At 37.4% G+C, this 21,872-nt stretch overlaps 1 long non-coding RNA gene across 1 annotated transcript in view; it reads left to right on the forward strand.

Moving 5' to 3' along the window:
• The first annotated feature begins 5,556 nt into the window (after positions 1-5,556).
• Positions 5,557-21,872, forward strand: part of LOC149535258 (uncharacterized) — a 38,413-nt gene continuing 22,097 nt past the window's right edge. The window contains exon 1 of the long non-coding RNA XR_016356753.1: positions 5,557-5,664. This is a non-coding gene — a long non-coding RNA (uncharacterized LOC149535258). The remainder of the gene's footprint in view (positions 5,665-21,872) is intronic.

A 21,872-nucleotide genomic window follows, 5' to 3' on the forward strand; every position in this document is an offset into this window, starting at 1 on the left:
GCACTAGCTACTTTTCAGTCTTGCACGAATTTCATCTTCAACAAACAATTGCCCCTAGGGATCATGGAGGCTTGGTCCTGTTTGCCAAGCAATCCAAGTGTGAATTCGGAATGACAAAAATATTGTACCCAGGGCACATTGTCAGTAAATATGGAGTGCAGGTTCACCTGAAGAAGATTCAAGCTATCCTTGATTGCCCCTCACCAAAATCTCTCTCAAAGTTGCAAGGGTTCTTTGGACTGTGCAGTTATTATGAAAGGTTTGTAAAAGGATTTTCTTAACTCAGTGCACCATTAACAGGTCTGACTAAGAAAGGCTCCTTCCAGTGGAATGGAAGGGCACAACACACTTTTCATAAGTTAAAAGATGTAATGAGTACTTGTCCGGTTCTTGCCTTACCTGACTTCACTCAACCATACATTCTGGAGTGTAATGCAACTGGAGTGGGCATTGGCATGGTATTGATGCAGGAAAGACAAACCATAGCCTATGAGAGTCGAAAGCTTACACAAGCTGAGCACCTATATTTCATTTATGACAAAGAGATGTTGGTTATTGTGCATGCCCTGACCAAGTTTCAACAATATTTGGTGGGTGCCAAGTTTGTTGTCTGTACCAATCATAATAATTTGAGATATTTTTTGGAGCAACGAGATTTGAATGAGAGACAACAAAAATGGCTAAGATTCATTTCGCCATTGAATATGTGAAGGGAAAGAACAATGTGGTTGCAGATGCTTTGCCAAGAAAACCTGCCATTTACTTACTGTCTTAGATTTCAGCTGATTGGAAAGCATACTTATTGGTGGAATATTCCAAAAGCACATTTTCATGTAAGCTAATGGACGACGACACACAGGATGCCCAATATAAGGTGGTGGATGACATCATTACTATAAGGATTGGATATTCTTAGTGCGTGAACCTAAATTGAAGCAGAAAATCCTAAAGGAAATATATGCCTCACCCTTTGTCGGATACTCGGGGTTTCTCAAAACCTATAGACAACTCAAGGAGAGGTTCTCGTGGAAGGGACTTAAAGGTAATGTTTTGCAGTATGCATGAGAATGTGCAATTTGTCAGCAAAACAATTTCAAACACACTTTACCTGTTGGGCTATTGCAACCCTTGTTGATAGTAGAACAAAAGTGGGAAAGTATCTCTATGAACTTCATCATTAGACTTTCTAAGGTAAATGGAAAGGATTGCATCTTTATGGTGGTTGACAGATTGACGAAGTAGGCACACTTCTTTTCGATCTCCTCAAATTTCTAGGTTGCACAGGTAGTCGACTTATTTTTTAGAGAAGGTTTTTGTCTGCATGGATTACCTCGAAACATTGTTAGTGATAGGGATGGTTTTATAGTATTTTCTGGACAAAATTGTTTTGGTTGGCATGAATAGAATTGTTGCCAAGTACTAGCTACCACCTTCAGACATACGAACAAACGAAGATTGGGAACCAGTAGTTGGAAGGCTACTTCTAGAACTACGTTTTGGCAGAACAATAGGCATGGGTCAAATGGATGCATCTGAGAGAATACTGTTACAATACAACTTATCACATGTTTATTGGGATGACACCCTTCAAAGCACTATACGGGTATGGCCCCTTTCATTTATTGACACGGTACTGGGTGATAGCCGCACACCAAGGGCGAGGGACTGGCTTTAGGAAGGGCAAGACATCTTGAGATTCTTGAAGGAGAACTTACAAAGGGCGTAGAATCAACAAAAGATCTATGCTGACAAACAATGAATTGAGAGAAGTTTCGAAGTGGGAGACTTGGTCTATCTCAGGCTCCAACCACGTTTTTATGGTCCTTATCGTGTAACTCGTCGTATCGGTGAAGTTGCCCATGAACTGGAACTTCTAGAAGGGAGTTGCATCCATAATGTCTTTCATGTCTCTTGCCTGAAGAAACCCGTGGGATAAAACATCACAGTAACCACAGATCTTCCGCCACTCAATGAAGAAGGGAAGCTCATGTTAGAATGGATCGAGATCATTGATGTATGGGAGAAGATTGCGAAACTGTACCTTGAGGGAACACTTAGTATGCTTGAAACACTTGCTGTTGGATGACTCGACTTGGGAAGGTGAACACATTCTTCAACATTCGACATTGCATTTGCTTGAGGACAAGAAAATTTTGGGATGGAAGGACTGTAATGTTCCCGCAATAAAATAAGTAAATAATCAAAGCATTGTTTATGGGCCGATTGATTTAGTATGATTTAGTATATCTTAGACCCATTTTTATTTTAATTGTTTCTGTAGGTATTGCCATCGGCTGTCTTTGTAGACTTGCAGAAGTTCCTTTGAAGGGTATTTAAGCATGACATGTAGGTAGTAGTTGTCATGCGATTTAGATTATTCTTTCTTTGTATTGAGAATTCTAGTTGGGATTCTCCATTGTTTGCCGTTTCGGAAGTGAAAGATCTTCCCTACTTGGCTATTCTGGCTTTGGTGGGATTCAACCCTCACCCTATTCTATTGGGATATTGCTTGGCTTGGATCTGGCAAATCGGAGCACCATCACTATTTGTATAATCTCTGTTTGGTTCCAAATTGATCTTTTGTGCGTATGCAATCTTCAGTGTCTATTTCATTTGGATCAGAGGTAATTATAAATCTCTGCGTTTATTGTAATACTCAAACCGTACAAATTTCTTCCATACATCCTTCCCTATCCACCATATCGTATCCTTGTTATTTCGTACACATTCACATTGTGTGATCAGTCTAGCCCCATCATTGTATGGGTTTTTGCAGCTCACCCTATTTCACTAAGTCTTAGCTTGTGCTAGCTTGTTCCCACAAACACAAACTTTGTCCACGATACGGTCAACTGAAATTACCGAACAAACTTCTCAAGTTATCGTATAGCTTCCCACAATTCACACCATGCGGTCTAAGAAGAGGGGTATTGGCTAAGCTCATGCATGGTTAATATTAGTCTGTACTCCATTGCCATAAGTCACCGTATGGAGACAACAAACAAGGTGAAACGACAATAGTCTCCCACTTGGAGAAACCTACATCATTGTACGGCCATAGTAAACTCCAAGTCTGTGCATAGTTAGGCAAAAAAACTTCAATCCTTGAGTGCCAATCTTGGAACGAAACATTACATTCATTGGGTCATCATGATGAACACCAAATGAAAATCAGAAAGCACTATAAGCTATGCACACACACACACACCACAAATAATGATATCAAGAAAATGAGCATATTTAATAATCCATCCTAGATCGTAGAAATTCATATGCAATGTAGAAATGACCATTACAAAGCTTGTAACCATTTAGAGTGTTGTTACACTCATGTAATTTTGATTACATACATACCAAAAACTGGCAAGAGGAAACCCTTAGCTAGAACTTTTAAAAAATCCACAAATGGAATTGTGGAGACATTCAATTGCTGGAACAATCTACAATATTGACCTCCTTGAGATATACAAACATTTTTTGCTTTAATGGTGATCGTTTTTGCAAGAATTAAAACACTAGAAGCTCTTATGGCTTGCAATCTTTTGGAAATGTGAAATAATTAACCTATTTGGAAACAAATTAGCATATATGATGCTTTGTTGGTTATCCTATTGCTTTGGAAATCAAGGAGGTATTGGTGGTAAATGGATGAGGCATAAAATAGCGAACTCCACAAAAATGGTGTCCTAGAGCTTGCATGGAAACCATCCATATAAAAAATGTAGCCATTGCCTTAACTAGGGCATGGCATTCCCCATCTTGTATAGCAAAATCTACATGTGAATTTGCAGTTGTTTTGGGTGGGAAAAAACCTTCTAGAGTAGTTGTGACATTAATTCATGTCATTAATGGTACCTTGGGTCATGCATGGAGGTATATTGGTGCGAGCGATGTAAAATGCAAGTGAGTTGGAGTTTCAAGGAGTGGTGGTTAGAGATACCTTACAGCCAATTCCTTTCATGGGGAGTCAGATTAGGTGTGTAGCATACTTCATGCTTAAAGTAAACAAGCAAGGATGTCTCCACATCTTTTACTCCGAAAGTACATATGGAGTTAGTTATTAGGGGTTGAGGAATTGGAGGAGTTATTAGGGTTTGAGGAAGTGGATGTACCAAGTAATTCAAACCCTTAAGGTATGAAAATATGGCAAGTCTGAATAAGGATTTTGATAAGACAGTGGAGTGAAAATGTTGGGGATACTCATAATTTGTACCACATTAGAAGTATTCTTGCATCTTTACACTTAAAAAGTATATTAAAGAAAAAATTGCAAGTCACAGATGAGAAATACTAAGGAAAAGGTTCCTAGGTAAAGGGATGGTCAGAACTTTAACTTTGGAAGATAACTTAGTTTTGATGAAAAACATTTTGGTAAGAGGATGCCTAAAACTCTGACATTGGCAATGTAAAAGAGTGGGGTTGGAGGAAAGGGATGGAGGCTGGGAATGGATTGAAAGTATGTTGAAATGGGATAGTTTGACATCTCAGCGGGAGCAAAGGAACAAGAAAGAGTTGGTAGAAAGGCATATGAAGAAGGGAAACTTGAAAGCTCAAACATTTAACATAATTATTGGAAATTTTAACATAAAATATCCATACTTTGAATCTTTGAGACCTAAGCAACTTCTGACACCGCATTGGTTATCTATGATGGGAATAACAGGGTTAAAACACATAAAAGGATGGGATTGAAACACAGTTGGACATAGTCAAATTGTGCACCAACAGACCCGTCCTTGCAAATCACCAATACATATGTTGGAATTTTTCAATTTTTGTTATTCATCCATTGAATTTCCTTGGACTTGCACTAGGCCTCATCTATAAGGGTCTGCCATACCGAATACATTGGATGTAGTATTTTAGTTAAGTCTTTATCATGTTTACTGGTGGTTTGAACTTGGGCCTCTTCTTTGGAAGTCCATTGCTTTTATAATTGAGCGCACCCCATTGCAAACAGGGTTATCTTCTGCTTTTCATTAATATTAAAAATCAGTAGGGAGAACCGTAATTTGCAAACTTTGCGAGTACTCCTATTCTTTTTGGTGGGGCAACCCACAAGTTCTAACTCTCGTGGTTTCATAGATGTAAAAAATTGTAGGTAAAAATGTTGATGTAGGTAAAATGCTGGTTAAGATGCATTTTTCACATGTTGTTAGTGCTATAAAACTATGCATTTTCTCTATTGAGATGTCAATTTCTACTTAATTACATTTTGTAATTGAACTTTACAAAAAATATGTTTCTTTAAGAGATTTTAGTTTTTAGTACTTCCAAAATTGCAGAGTACATGCAGACTTTTTGCCGAGTTGAAAGTTTTGGGCTTGATGAGTACTCTCCAAGTCCGCAAACTATGGGAAGAACTATTGGAATGTCATGGGGATCAAGGGATGATCCTATATAAACCATTAATTAAAGATTGTCATGTAGAGACATGGTTAACTTTATTGTAACTATGTTGAAGACATGAAATTCAATACTTAATTTTGTTGTGATAATGTGATAGCATGACTTGATAACTCCAAGTTCTAACTACTTGGTTTGATTTCTGGTTTGCAGGTAAATGGATGTAGAGGACCTCAATTGATAGTCTAAACACTTCGAGAGGATGTTGAAGAACAACTCTTAAGAAATCTAGTTCACAGTTAGAAATGACAGTGACTGGTAAGCCAAACTGACTATCATTTCATTTTCCCCAATTCCTCTATAAAAAGACTGACTATTATTTTCTAGCAACTTTCACTGCTCAACTCTGGTGACACCTTTGAATCTATGCACGATTTGTCTTCCCTCCTATTCATTCTTTGAGAACATTATTTGCATTATGTTGACATCCACTAATTTTGCTGCTAAACAATTTCACTCCACAAAATCCTGGTAATGAAGGATTTTTCTTGTCAGTCCACTGAATCCCTACCTATTTAGTCACACTTTGATTGACATGAAGCACATGGTCAGTGTGCAGATGACGAGTGTATCTACAATATGAGGCTCTCACAGTACAACACAAGGTGGTAGATGTTGCAGTTACAAATAAAGTCTGTTGATATAGTATATTTTTCTATGTTACAATCTAGAGATTTGAGAAACCTTGTGGTCGCACTTGAGTTGGTAGCGGCATGAATGATATGTAGCAGTTATTGTGCCTAAAATTGGTGGTAGAATGCTTCAAAAGCTACAACGTGACATATCAAAGTTAAGAAAGGAAACAGAGACATACTTGTGTGCTTGAAGTACAAATCTGCTCATGTTTTTCTTAACATCTCATAGAGTTAATCACTCTTGTCTAAGAAGGAAGGCTAAATGGCTTGGAGATCAAGAAGTAATTATGAAAACTTAAACATGTAAAAAGGTAGATGCTAATAAGAAAGGGCTACCCCTGTCATTTTACTGCCAGATCATGTGCCCCTGAATGTTTGTTTGCATGCCAGGCATATTGGAGGAAAAGACTTGTTGATGATGGTTATGTTTAAGCAGCAATGCACTTCATGGGTAGTGTGTAGCTGTGTATAGAACTCTCAAATTTGACATGATCACATAATGGGTGTACTATCTCATCTCAGTCAATAGGGAATCTGTATTAGACATCAAAAATATATAGTAAAGAAAAGGGTTAAAGTGTCAGTGCTTTTTGAAGCTCGTCTGCCATGATCGGTGATGGATTTATTGATTGTTGAGCTCAAAGTGATTTTGACTCCTACAACACAACAAGGTACTGCCATCTCATTTGAATTTTCTGTTTCAAGTTTCAACTAAAACATCAGGTGTATTAGAAATCCAAGAGTTGGTAATGTGGAGTCAACCTTCGATTTAAGACATTGAAAGAGGGGAATTCAGCACTTGTAGGAATTATGAAGCAGCTCAGTCATTACCTTATAAGAAATATAGTCATAGAGAGATCAGAAAAAATTGTTTCACATTTGGAGGAAGTCAATACAGTGAAGGAAGATCAATGATGGATTGGACCTACGAAGAGAGAGATTGATCATTGAACCCTCCGTAGTCTCATGGTTGCTTCAAGGGAATGAAGACAGAAGTATCTTCCCCCCAGTGACAAAAAGGGTGATGAAGAGGAAGGAAAGAAAGCAACCACTTCATCTAGGGATCTTCTCATGCTCAAGGGATTCAAGAAGACATCTTTAGCAATAGTAAAACAAAAAATTCTGGTAAAGAAGTATCGGTAATAGATCTAGAGCAACAATTATGGGAAATAGAGGAATCCTCCAAGAGCCAAGAGCATGTTCAAGATTATCCTTTTGGGTTGTGAGCCAGGAGATGGACATGAGTGTAGGAAAATAGTTGTCTAGTTAGTGCAACTGGAAACAGATCTAGATTTGTTAAAGCAGTTGCAAATCTCAAAGCATGTGCCTGATTTGGCATGAGTTATGAAGAAGAAATGCCCCTTGGAAGCAAGACCAATATCTACAATGTGATTAAGTACTTGTAGATATTTGTTGGCTTAATGCACAATAGACCCAAAGGAGTGAAAGTTTGAGACTACATTGAGAAAACATTTATCCAGCAGTGTATTTTTCAAGGATGTGGTGGATCAAACCCTTGATTTCAGTAATCAAAATTAGAAAATGTTACCCAAAGACCAGAGCTTAAAAGACTAACACCAAGGTTGAGCACGATTAAGGCTGTTTGTGGTTTGATTACTCTGCTCAATTCAGTTGCACTCTGCTGGGGCTTTGAAAAAAAATATAAAGGTATTTAAGATGGTTGATAAAATATGGATTGAACATGGTTTTATCTTGAAGATCTGATTACTACCCAACATGAACTCTATGTACTTGATTCTGAACACAAATATCTTCTTAGGGATCTGAAAGCCATAAAGGATGATATTCGAGGAATGTGAAACAGGGAAAGGATACCATATCCCTAATGCAACAGGCTTATGTAGACACAGCTTTGGAGTTTATTGCAATATAAACTGTAGTTGTAGAGCAATCTCATGAATAAATCTCCTCAGCGTATTGGATTTTCTGTAGAGTGACTAGAAGGCCTTAAGAGTATCAAGAAAAAATGTTGCAACTGTTGATCCAAAACTGTCAAAACCAAGAAAATGCAATGTGCCCAGAAGACGAGGTGTTAGGAGAGATAAGCGAGTAAATTTGTGGGACACTGCATGTAGAAGGCAACTAAGCACTAATATTGCTTTAGATGGAGAAGTCCTGATAGCAGATGATTGGAGTTGCATCAGAAATGTATTTAAGTAATTTGATTGAAAAATCATTTGTTGTAATGAACTGGTGGTAGCACACAAATGGAGGGTTAACAGCATCAAACTTTTAGAAAATTATTAACTACAAGTCTGCAAGTGGAAAATGAGCACTGGCAATTCTATCCCCTGAAGCTAAAAATGCATGAGGATAAAAATAATATCTTGGTAGTGGATGTTATCAGCAATTTGCACAAATCCAAGCAGCATGGCAAAACAGATGTCAGATATTTATAGAAGTTGTCTACATGGGCAAAGTTTAAAAAGAGGAAGAGAATGGGACAACTCTTAGATCTACTAGTTATAATGTTCAGCTAGAAAATGAAGAATACTTCAATAAACACTTTTTTGTTTTAACTGCCATTGTATTAGTTTAGAATGCAATAGGACTTATCTTACACAAACAATATTTGAAGTTAAATATTTTGGTATGTTGTCAAATTATGTTGCTGGTACGGACATTGTGTCTTTTTTATAGAAGGAGAAATGATGGTGTATTTTGTAGGTCATTACCATAAACATTGATATGCTTCTCCCGAATTATCTGGTTTAAATTTGGCTTTTTCTATATCCGCATGTTGAGAAATATTGATTGTTCCATGGTGACAGTTTAAGCCCATTTTTATTGATTCTCTTATTTTAAGTTAATTATGCAGTCTCTTCTTTGCTTTTATTCTCTTTTTGAGTGTTAGGCTACACCTTTTGATTCTTGAGTATCATATAAAAGATTTCATAGTGATGAGGAGCAATCACAATAATGACAATCAAATAATAAACAATACAATTTAAAAAGGAACCATATGGCAAACTCCTCCTAGCACTTCTTACTCTTGAACTAGGGCTTTCTCAATCACTTGATCACACACACTTCCAATCCCAACTAACAATGAATTCACCTTCACATGTACATTGTTTAATGTCTCCAATCAGCAAATAAACCCTTTGTTTGGGTAGAATCTCTATCTTGTTTAATTCTGCACGTGCTTGGTTAGTAATATATCATACATGTTAGAATAACTCTTTCCATGAGTATCAGGCCTTCATCTTCATGGAAAGATCTTCATTTCCTTTAAAACCTACTACAACAAATAAATAATTAAGAGAAGTCTACTGGTTCTGCAACAGGCGTAACAACAAACTTATAATAACATGAAACTTATCAACAAAGTACTTGAAAAATTTGGAATGATGAAGGAAACCTTATTAATGCATTTGTAGAGCCAACCAATTAGTTTGCAGACCACAATATGCAATTTGAGTTGCAGAACATCTAAGTTTTAATATTGCTGTTCACGAGTCCGTACATACCAGTCTTCCAATATTTTTCTCTCCTCTTTACATCAGAGACTCTTTCCAATTTATAAGACACCCTATAATAATTGACTCCAACCAACTATTATTGTTGAGTTGGGTATTTTAAAATTATTACAACCTAAACTTCCCTCTAAACCAGCTGTTACCTTTTTTTATTTAATGTTTGAACTTGAAAGCCATACAATGGTTTTATTAAACATTAAACTCTTTCCTATACCTAAACCTATCTTGAAGACCTAATATTATTTTAGCATCATTATAGGTTCCAAGACTGCCCAATTGATTTGATGACCTTGTTTATACATTCCTTCCTTCTGATTTGTTTTGAGGATCTGTGCGGTCTTTATAATCTTCAACTGTTGCTTGAATATTTGAGGTGCTCTTGCACCACATAGAGAGCACCAAAATGTTATTTCTTGCAAATTCTCTTTGCATATTTCTATTTTTGTGTATTTTCTAGAAAATTGGAAATTGTGCCATTTCTTATTGTATATTAGTTCTTCGGTAAGGGAATTGAGAAAGAGGGAAAATGCTAAGCTCTGTATGCTCCCCTGAATCCTTTGTGGTCTTTGTTGGTCATTTTTACCTTCCCACCAAAATTGCCATATTTGAATTCAAACATAGTAACGTTCACATATTTGAAAATTCAAATAAAATGGGACACAAATACTTTATACTAAAACCTTAGGTTATTCCCCTTTTTCCTAAGTGTTGGCATGATTTAATATCTTTGCGGGCTCGCATTTCACCCGCTATCAAATCTTTTCGTAATCCACGACCATCGCTTTATCGCTTTGTAGAAGTGCTCGTTCTTTATTTCATGCGACAAAGCAACATTGCGTTGCGTGTGTGTGGGTCCAAGTCAGTTTGGTGGGCCGCAATGTGACAAGGTGATGAGTCAGATTGAGCGGGCATACGATAGGCATTTCATTGGTTGAGTCTTTGACATGGTTAGTTTGGTGGGCTGCACGTTCTTAGTTACTGCTTTCTCCATCAGATGATGGCGGATCTATGGTTGTCGTTATGTTGCTATGCAAAGTTACAAGGGAGTTATTTTATGTGACATAGCGACGGCTTGACACGTGGATTTCGGTGGAGCCTTTCCTGTTAGAGCAGCCAAGCAATTGTTAGAACACGTAGGCAGTTTGTTGGTTTCTCATTGGTTGAGATTATGACTATGTAAGGTGTGGGCTAGTTCCTTTAGTGCATTTTACTAATCGTCAGATCAAGGATCATCCGCGGTTGTCACTGCGGAGTTGCAAGGTAGTTATTTCATGCGACATAGCGAGGTCTCGACATGTGTCCCCCGTGGGTCCCATTTACTCAAATAATAAAAGGTGAAGGTTAGAGCTACGATAATACGATCATGTTCTTGTGCTACGATCTTACGATCCAGTGTAAGATTGTAGAGTCAATTGCTAAGGCCGCCGATGTTATGATACGCAACTATCACAACATTGTAGAAGCATATGGTCGCAGGAGATGGTAAGAAGGGTTACAATCTTACAATATGTGGTTGTCGTAAGATCGTAAGTGTAGTTGAAGAGGTCTTCTGAAGACACGAAGGCAAAGGGTTAGTCGTAGCATTGGGGCAATCATAAGATCGTAAAGAGACTTCAAGGGGGGCCTAATGTTAAGATAGATTGACAATCATAGGATTGTAGAATCTTGAGTTGACCATGATGAAGGTATTTCACTTGTCCGAGCTGGAAAAGGAAAAGGGGTCTTCGTGCAATGGAATTGCAGGAAGGTACATGAATGAACGTTGAATATGATTGACTTATTGATACATCTGACTTGGTGTGCTGGTAGCGAAGAAGAAACAACTTTTTAATGGTGGATCAGATTTTTGATCGTTTGTAGATTGCTTTCAACATCCCCATGCCTAGTAAATGTAAAAGGAGCATGCACTCATCACCTAGTTATCCATCTACCCAATTATGCATTAATGACCATCGCATCTATTTTCTCAGGGTCGTTCTTTTGAGCAAAATATTGGATTTTCTTGCATCTGGGTCTTCTCCAAAATAAGATTTTCTCAATCTTCATGGTTATCTTAATGATGGTAGTTTTGCTTTGGCTTCCAATGGAAGTTTCTCAGTTATACTTCAACTACAAAAGCAAGTTTTGAACCCTTTCAAAGGGTTATTGTCAACTCTTCTCTGTTTCTCTGATATTGGTTTGCAAGCTCACTGTAAATCCCCTTTGCCTCTAGACCTAATGACATCCTACTTTATCCCCTTCAACCATTGATAACTATGTAAGATCTATTTGCCTTTCTTCAATGTTTTGTGGCTATCTGCAATTTGCATAATTGTATCTCTTTGACCTATGAATGATATATAAGTGAATCTCATCCTCCTTGTGTCATTTATTTGGGTTTTTTGATCTGCATGTGATTGTTAGATTAAAACAAGTGTGGATGTGTATATCTTTTGGTGTCATGATGGTTCAAAAGTGCATGTATGGGTAGAGATTGGTTTGAACACTCTATTTTGGTACATCACCCCTTAGGTTAGAATAGGAAGATTTTCTTTCTATATTATACCTTTATCATTTCATGTCAAATCGCACAACCCTTTATGCGACCCATCAATATTGGCGGATAACTAAATGAAAAGTTTTAACAAAAGATATTAAAATATCCCATGCACTCGATTTGATTTGCCACTTCATGTGACACATTATGGTTTATGCAATTTTTTTCTAAACTTTCCAAAGCCCCATACAATAGTTAATATAGGAAGGATAAAATATGATGGTTAATATAGGAAGGATAAAACAAAATAGCGAAGATCCATAAAATTGAATTGCTAAAGTCACGTAATGACATTTCATATGCCATTATCTTGATTCAACCAATGACTGTAACATGGTCTCCAAAGAATGATGTGGACATCGATCAAATCAAGGGAAAGGGCCCATAGGAGATAGATTGCCATAAGAAACTTGAAATAGTAAACATGGTACACACACACACACGTGTGTGTGTGTGTAAACTTTTTTGAGATTACATATTAATGTGTGTGCGTGTGTGTATTTAACATATCTATACAATTATATCTATAATAACATTTAACCAAGGAAATGTTCTTTAGGTTTACATTTTATTTTTGATCTGAATGACACTATAAAACATTAACACTTCCTCTTAGTTAGGGACGATAAACATAGAAATATTATCTCAACATAATATTAAAAGTAAAAATTTTGAGGATATCATATTTGATATCATGAGTATTGGTCTATTGAGTATCAACATATCATATTCACCAAATATTTAGAGTAAAGATGTTGGGGGTAACAGTCTCCTGAATGTCAACTCATTTGACATTCACCAAGTACTCTTTGAGCAATGGCCTCTTGAATGTTGACTTGCTAGATATTCACCAAGTACTGAGTAATGGCCCCCTAAACATAAATTTGCATAACATTCACCATATACTCAAAATGTTCATAAGGTATGTGCACACACATTCTCATAATGCTTATGAATATCCACATAATAGAAAATTAAGCTATTGTAAGATCGTCACCTATTAATAACTTTTGCAAATACAAGTTATAATCATTTAAAAGTTGTCACTTCTTCACAATGTACACATGGCCTAAATGAAATAACTTTTATTAATAAGTAATTCATTAGTACAATAATAAAATATCCCGAGACTTCCCAGTAATGAGATTCTTCTCAGTAATTATAGTAGACCAAGTTTACCTTGGGAGCAATCCACTTTTATTTTGCTAGAGGTTTGGTGTAGATGATAAGGAACTCCCTGTTAATTTGGAATTTTACAAAATTTATGATTTGAAGCTCTTTAGAATAGATCTTTCTCTAAATTCAAGTTATTGACTTTAGTGAAGGAAGCTTTGATGTTTGAGTCTGTCAAGACATCTTCTTGTACATGACCATGTTTGTCGCATCTAAAACATTGTACTTGAGAAAGGTCTTTCTTTTTCTTGAATGGTTGTTTGTCATTCTTCTCCCTTTTTCCTCTTTAAGTTGGTGGTGAGAGCTTGAATGTCTTCATTTGTGGATTCCATGTCAATTCCTCTAGTTTTTTGTTTACACTCTTCTTGAATGTAGTCAACTCTTAATCAATCCAATTTGGGGAGTTCAGAATGAGCACCTATTCCTTGTCTAAAATTTTCCCATGAAAAAGGTAACCCATATAATGATACCATAATTAACTCTTTTCTATCATAGTTGTGACCATTTGTTAATAGTTCGTTTCTTAGTTCTGTTGTCTTCATAAAGTATGACACAATGGTCTCTGCTTTCTTCATCTTTATATTATTGAGTTGATTTTTCAGAGTGAGAATTCTACTGGTGTTGTTGATCTCAAACATATCTTCTAGAGCTTTGAATATATCATATGTAGAGTCTAATTTTGTGATAATAGGTAGTAGATGATATTTTACTCCATCTACTAATAACTTCATAGCTTTAGCGTTGTCCCCATTCATCAGTCTTCTTGGTTTTAGGAGCATTTTCCACAATTGTTGTTAACTTCTATTTTCTAATTATGATCATCATACGTAGTTTTCAAGTTTCAAAATTTGAAGCACTTTTGAGTTTGTCTTTGATCCTCATTCTGCTCATCATTTTGATAAGTATGGTTTAACAATGTTTGAATACACTGGATACATAAATCTAATCAGGATCGTCTCTTAAACCAACTTTGGTAAGGTCATTTGTAACTATACAATAATACTCTTAGGTTTTTGGTTGAGATTCATGAACATCAAAAGAAATACTTGATGCTTCCCTTTTGACTACGATTCTAGTGTTGATGGTGAATATTTATTGTTTGACTTTGTTAGTGCTACTATGTTGTATTTCTCTTCCATCAATCTCTTGTAGTGGCTAATCAATTGAATATTAAATATAGAGTCATCTATAATAATGTTGGAAAACAAAAGTTTTGAATTCAAGCAAGAAGTTAAGTATTCCCTGAGCAAAGTTGATCTCTAATGTGATATGGATTCCTCCTTATCTAGTTCATATCTTTCTTCCTTACCTAGATCATGTTTTTCTACACACACATTTTCACACTGGCCATGACAATAGTCCAATCTCTTTATGGTGGTGTAGGAACATTGATTATATCATGCTTGTAAGGTTCCTTGATTTTGAAACTTTTCTTTTCATATAACACATTAATTGATTCATGTCCTGAATGATAGAGTAATTAGATATTTCCTAATTAACTCTAGTTGCTTAAGCTAAACTTTAGGCATCTAATAATTAATTATTTTGATGTAGCTTAGGTTAGGCCTTTTTAGAGTTTCGATCTGCTTTATAAGGACAATCTCTCATTCTAAACATTCATCGAGATTAATTCATTGTTGATAATAACAATCTCTTTTTTACTTATCAAGAATGTCTCATCTATTGATCTAGCAATTCCTGTCTTCATAGCTTTTTACATTTCTCTTTTGTAACAGGTGTTTGCATGTAGGTGATTGTGCGGTTGATCTTTCATCAAATTCAACATGGTATTAGAGCTCTAGATCTTTATGCCCCTATTTTGTTCGTGAGAGATTTGGCATCGTTTTGCAGATATGAGCTTTTAACATTTTTTATTAGATCTGAGGGGTCACTATTTTTCGGAGCACTTTGAGCACAAACAGACATCACCGCTGTTGAATTTTGAAGTAAATTTTTTTTGCACTTAGGTTCTGACCTAGGCATGCAAATTGAGGTGGAGATTATCTTTTTTCCAAAAGATAATTTGGAGGATTTTTTTGTGTTAGTTCTTTTTACAAACAAAATTCCGGGGCATTTTTTGTAAGCGCACCACCACCTTTTGTGCTCCGCCTCTTACTTCGTGTTTGGACATCGTTTTGACCTATGGTCATGTGTCTAACGTTATTGCACGATTTTGGAAGCGAGGTTTAGTTGGAGACCGAGCTTCCATATTGAAGATTTGCGGTTTGGAGGTTGGGAGGGACATGCCATGGTTTCCCACCCCACGTGCTTTGTGGATCAATGTTTTCATTGGTAGCTTGTCTCACGCCATTGGTTTTTGCATGGAGGTGGTTCTTTGCGTTCAACAAGGATTGGGCCGTGTTTTTTGACACTACTGATCTCGTGCTTTCTTTGTTTGAGAGACGCTATGGGACAACGCATTCATTGGAATTCAATATATAGCAGATCGTGGTTTATGGGTTTATATTTGCCCGTCTTGGAGTCTCCGTAGCCTCAACTTTGAATCTCTATACAGGCCCTTCCTCCATCAAGACGCACACCTATTTTCCTATTTTTGTGCTTCCTTGCGGTTTTGGCACATGCATTGGCGATTTTCTTTGTTGCGCAGTGGTTTTGCATGGATTTTAGGAAGGCTTCTTGCATTACGCTCTGCCTCCAATCACGCGCGAAGTCTAGCTCCTTCCTTCCTTTTCGAACACTAACAAGAGGTTTCAACACTAGTTTGGCAGTTTCCAAGGATATGTAAGGGTTTGGGGCACGCTTTTTGCTTTGATCTGTGGCTTGATTTGCTAGTCGTGATTTGTTGAACTTGGTGGTCTGTGTTCTTTTGATTGGAGGACGTTCACACCTTTTTCCAAAATTTGGCAACTCCGATGATGCAACAATCCTGCCGTAGACTAGAATCCTGCCCATGTACCTTGCGCTTGGACCATTTGGTGACATGGGGGACTTGGCCTGCATATTTTTTCAAGCACTTGTTATACCATAAGCTTTGTCCATGCAGGCCCACCTCTCTTCATCACAACCGGTTTATAGTGTCAGTTCTTTTTTATTCATGACACATCTTGTTTGGGGCTTCATCAACGGTTTTTACATGTGCCCATGACTTGGAGTCTGCACTTGCTCTCAAAGATTGCAGGAAGAAATTTTACGGTCAAGTACAAGTTGCCAAATGAAGACTTGGATGCTTTGATTTCCATTACACTGAAGATCAAGCACGTGGTTGCTTGGGCAGACATCACTTGCGTGGGTCTTCAAATCAGTTTGGCATTATTACACAACGATGATCTTTTCATTGGTGGGAATCAGTGATTTTTTGGAGGTCATCGATTGTTTGGAGCGGCTCTTTTATTGCATTGATCTTCTCTCCACCATTTTTTTGGCATTGCCTCCATGTGCTTGGCACCTTCAACACCTGTATTGCAAGGTCACATGCAGTTTTTTTGGCACAATGGTGGTTTCTGCTAATCTTTAGCATTTTACATGGCCATTTATCATGGTATATTGGGCACACTCGTGTTGTTTTGCATATTGTGTGATTTTTCCAATACAGTGCAAGTGTTTCCTGCAGCCACCGAGCCTCCACTATTTTTTCTTGAATGGTGGATTTCGTGTGTAAATGGATTTCCCCTGCCATGCACTGGGCCCCGTCCTTTTTGGACTTAGTAAGCAGGTTTTATGGATTGGAGTTTTTTATTAAAACTTTTTTTTCACATGTTTAATTTTTGGCAATTGGAATTTTTTTCCTGCACCAACCCTTTGCTCGACTCTATGTTTTTGGCGGCTGGATTTTTTTTACCAGCAAGGGTCATTTTTTGGGTTTTTTTTTGCCTTGACTGTTTGACCTGTTGGCGCTCAAAATTGACCATGCAATTTTGAGCACTATTGAAAAATTCAGGCCTATAAATGCTCTGTGAAGCCTATGTACTTCGCCGTTGAGTTAATGCATAAATGGTGTTTAATGCTTCTAGCACCTTTTATTCAGCATGCCTAAGCGTTTCGTGAAGTTAGATTGAGTTTCTAAGTCATTTGGCAAAGTTTGTTTTGAGCTAGTATCAATTTTTCATTAAGTGTCAAACAACGACAGGAGGCTGTGTTTGTCAATGAATATCTCGCACTCAGAAATGTGTCATGACTTGCCACTTTGAGATTATCTAGTGTCCATACCCAAGAACCTATGTTTCAGATTTCAAGTTGTTTTGAGTCCGTTTGAATAGGTTTTGAATCCCTCAAAGTTGGTTAGTTACTATTTTCATGCTTTTGCACTTTGCACACATTTTCGATAAGCCTTTTTTGACGTACTATAACTTTGACCCAGTTGTCTAAAATGCTAAATTTCCTTTTGCGTTGCATGGTTGACGTCAGAGACTTCCTATGTTTAAATTTTTAAGTCTTGACGAATCCGTTTGATCAGTTTTCAAACGCGATTCCAAACACAACTTATAAAGTTTTACTGGTGTCAGCACTTGCAGATTTGTCAGTACCCCTGTTCGTGGCGTTATAACTTGAAATCCGTGATTGGCAAGATCGAATGGATTGTACCATTGTGTTGTCCACTGAAAATACTTTAAGTGCGCCAGTTTTTAAGTCTTGATGAATCCATTTGCATACTTTTCTAGGTCCTTTCCATTTGCAAAAATCATTTTCTGTCAGTGCTCCTAGTTGCAAAATTTTGAGTAGCATACTTTGAACATCCGCCATTTGCGCCTAGTTATTCGTCATCACCCTAAATCCTAGATCCATAATGTCATCATGATAGAAAATGAGTGTCCCAGTTTTCATTTTCCCATGTGCTCATTTGCCTAGTTTTCCGAGCCAAATCCGAACCTAGTTTGTTGTTTTCTGACATGTTTTGGTGCAGGTAATTCTGAAGGGGTGATTTTGATGGTCAATATCTTTTGACCCTGAATTCGTCATGAGACGATATTTGACATGATAGAAGAATGTGGAACAAAGAGTCAGTGTGCCAAGTTTCAGGGCCTAATCAGGTGTTCGGGTCAGTTTTTTAAGGCCAATCAACAGACCTCCTGGCACAAAAGTGACAGTCTGCAGATCAGTGGTAAAATGGTTTTCAATTGATTGTTTTAGTGGTCAAATTTGTCTTTAGACAATTCAAGAGGGTCGATGGATCAGTTTGCATGTCAGTTGTTCGGAAGCGAAATTTTTTTTAGCCGGACCCAGTTTGGGGCCCGACTGATTCCATTAGATTAACAACATATTTCACCGGTTATGAAATACTTTTGCAGCTCATAGATCAGTTTGAATCCATGATATATTGCTTTGAACATTAAGTGCAATGTTTTTATTTCTTCACAGCACTCAGCTGCTTTGAATGCAAATATATGATGGTTTTCAATTCACTCAACAATTATTCTTAATAGTTCTTCAGTGCTAATCAATTGCATAACTAGATTGGAGATCCAACTATAAATCATTTCATATTTTTGGAGCACAAGTTGTGGACTTGTTCCTAAACAAACACAAAACAAGCTTGATAAGAAAGGAATTATACGTATCTTTCTTGGGCCTATAAACCTTTTGTTCCACAGCTCAGAAGACCTACATAAGCAAAATGTGAAGAAGCACATTAAAAACAGACTTCACTAAATAAAGTAATGATCCTTAGCCATTGCATACAAGGTGGGGAGCTCTGCATGAATGGAGAAGAAAGTTTTAATGCTGAAAGAGGAAGGAATTGGGCTTAGAAGCAAACCACCCATGTAATGAAACCCACAGTCTAAAAAAGAGGATGGATCACGGGATCCTTTTGTTTCGCTGATCATGAGAGGAGCTAGGGAGACGTGACAGGGGCAGCATAACAGAAACATACATACAATGAATGAGTTAACAGTCACACGATTATGTTGACAGTAAAACAACCGCTGCCATCTTTGCAAATGGATGAGCGTATAGAATAGGAGAAGGCTCCCATTACCCATTGCGCAAATGTTGCACGAGCTGAGGGACCAACGTTCTCCGCCACTTTCCACATTTTTAACTATTTGAAAAGAATTTCAAGTGATGCTTGTGAGTAATCAACGCGTGGAAGCCGTAAAATCCTCTTTACATACATACAATTTTAACGCTTTTGTGGGTCTCCTTCAATGGCTGTTTCACGGCCTAATATTTCGCCTCCATATTAGTTGGCTCTGGAGGAACCGGATGAGATAATTTCTTTTCGATCAGAGAACCATGGTGGAAGATTGTTGTAGCGATGAGAAATGGGGAGTCAAGGACAGATACCCAAAACAACACAATCATCAGGAGATGGATTGCTGCAATAATAAAATCAGGTTTAATGGAAGTTCTGTTAAAAGCCACGATTAAGAGTAATAGGGGCAGTCGGCAATTTGCAGGCGTGAGCAGAGGAAGAAAGCTTAAACCTTGTAAATCCCACATTGCTCGTGTGTTAGACTTTTCAATATCCTAAATACCCCATCACTCAACTTATTGGTTGTCTTGAAGACGTGGTCTTTTGGAAGGCATTGGCAAGCGCAGGTGGGACTATGGATGACGTCAACCAGTCAAAGTATAATTTTAAACGAAAACACAGTCCAAGCAGGATGACGTCAGCAGGAAAGGCGATCGAAAAATTCAAGAATCCGGCACCTCGCTACTTCGCCAGCCGGAAAATCTTGGTAACTCCGACTAGCGAGATAGCGATGTCGCCAAAAAATTTCCAAAATCCGGCAAGAGTTAGAATGCCAAGTGGGTCCCGCCCGGAGACAACAACTAATCGAATGTTGACAAGTGGCAGCGACAGAGTGATTGGGCAGTGATGTGGTGGGCAAATGGCAGGAGCGCACCAGATTGTGCCACGTGGCAGATTTGACGGCTCGCGTTACCTCGCTAACCGAAGTTGCTAACCGGTTAAGCATGGTGAAGTAGCGAGGAGATGACACGTGGCGAATGATGCAGATTAGGTGTCCAATCAGAGTGCGCCATGTGGCATTGGTCAAACCTAGAGTTGACCATAGTTTCAAAAGGCAGTGAAATTAAAGAATAAAAAATAATAATATTTTATTATTATTTTTATAAAACATGCACGTTCAGTCATCCAAGAGATATTTTTTCTAAAGTTTTGACTTTAGATTTTTTTAAAATTTTCAAATTTAAAGAAAAAAATCAAATGTGCAGACATGAGTTTCTAGCGAAGGGGACTGTTTTTCAAACGAAGATTTCAGGCATTTCCCAGAGGCTAGATATGCCTTATCATATACTGTTGGAATCGTGAGAATCCAAATTTTCCATTTTTGAAGTCAGTTTTTTGCACAGGTGCTTCCTAGTTTGAGCTATAGCCAGAAACGTGAATTTTGGGGCTTCCTCAATGGAATGGGTAAAAAATTGAAAATCCAGTTAGGGGATCAGTAAAACTTGGTAAGAATGCAGTTGGAGTTCACGTTTCTCACATTCACTCAATTTAACCCGATTTTGCCAAGCATTTCAATGGGTAAATCAGATATTGTGGTGACTCAACAATGTTTTATCATTTCAACAGAGATATTGTGCAAATCAGTTGCAGATAATGATGAAACAAGATCATATCAGAATGGAGATGGAAGAAAGAAGTTTTTCAGTTACAGAGGATTGCATTTCAAATGGACACTTGTCACATGAAGATCAGATATGAGATTCTTTCCTTTGCTATATCTTTCTATCTTTCATTGTTTCAAGGGTTCCAGTTTCTGGGAAGAAGAAGTTCATTGCTGTGATACCATTAGGGATTCTAGTTTTTGCACTGTGAGACCATTGGTTCCAGTATTTTGACATGTTTCCATGACTGTGACACCATTTTCTTCAGCAGAACTCTCATGTGAACAGCATTGTAGAGATAATATAGATAGTTCTGAGTTGTTAGGTTGTTTCATGTTTTAATTTTATGCATCCGAATGTATAGTTTCAAGGAAATGAATACATATGAGCAACAATTTCACTAGTTTTGTTCTGGTTCTTGTCTCCTATCTCATCAATCTGTAAGTCTTATGTGGTTTCGAAACAAAGATTTGAGACCCATTTGCATCCCTTTCAGGTTGTATGTTTAATGTATTTTGCTATTGGACCAAAGGGCCAAGTAAATGCTCGATATGTTTAAACAAGGTTACTGGTTGTTTGAGAAGGATATTTTGTGAGAATGAGACCTGAATGAGCACTGATGTCTGAATCACAAGGTGGTTGGATAGATCTGATGTCTGGGTATATGAGATACGTCCTGATGTAACAGATGTATGTTTTGAATTCATGGAATTGCCCAATGGATTAGGCACTGATCAGTTATAGGATCACTGGTTATACTGTTGCATTTTTGAGGTCTTGTTGAATCAACATATTTAATCAAATGAATTTCCCTTTCATGTTGAAGAGCTATAAATAGAATGCCCTCACTCAGCTTATGAATTTCATTGTTTTGCATCTAGCTACTGCAGATATATGTTATTTCATAAGTTATTAGGAGAAATAAGGGTTTCTATCTGCTTTGTATTAGATTCAGTGTATGCTTTGATAATTGGTACCATATAAGGAATCTATAGGTTCACCCGCCTAGGTTTTGCAGAGCTTGAAGTGCAGAAGGAGTATAGCCTTATAGTTGGCCTAGTGTCTGAATGGATGTGTTGATAATGGGAG

Source organism: Cupressus sempervirens, chromosome 10, assembly GCF_028749045.1.
Source record: "Cupressus sempervirens isolate cs-2001-9-10 chromosome 10, ASM2874904v1, whole genome shotgun sequence".
NCBI classification, from domain to species: domain Eukaryota; kingdom Viridiplantae; phylum Streptophyta; class Pinopsida; order Cupressales; family Cupressaceae; genus Cupressus; species Cupressus sempervirens.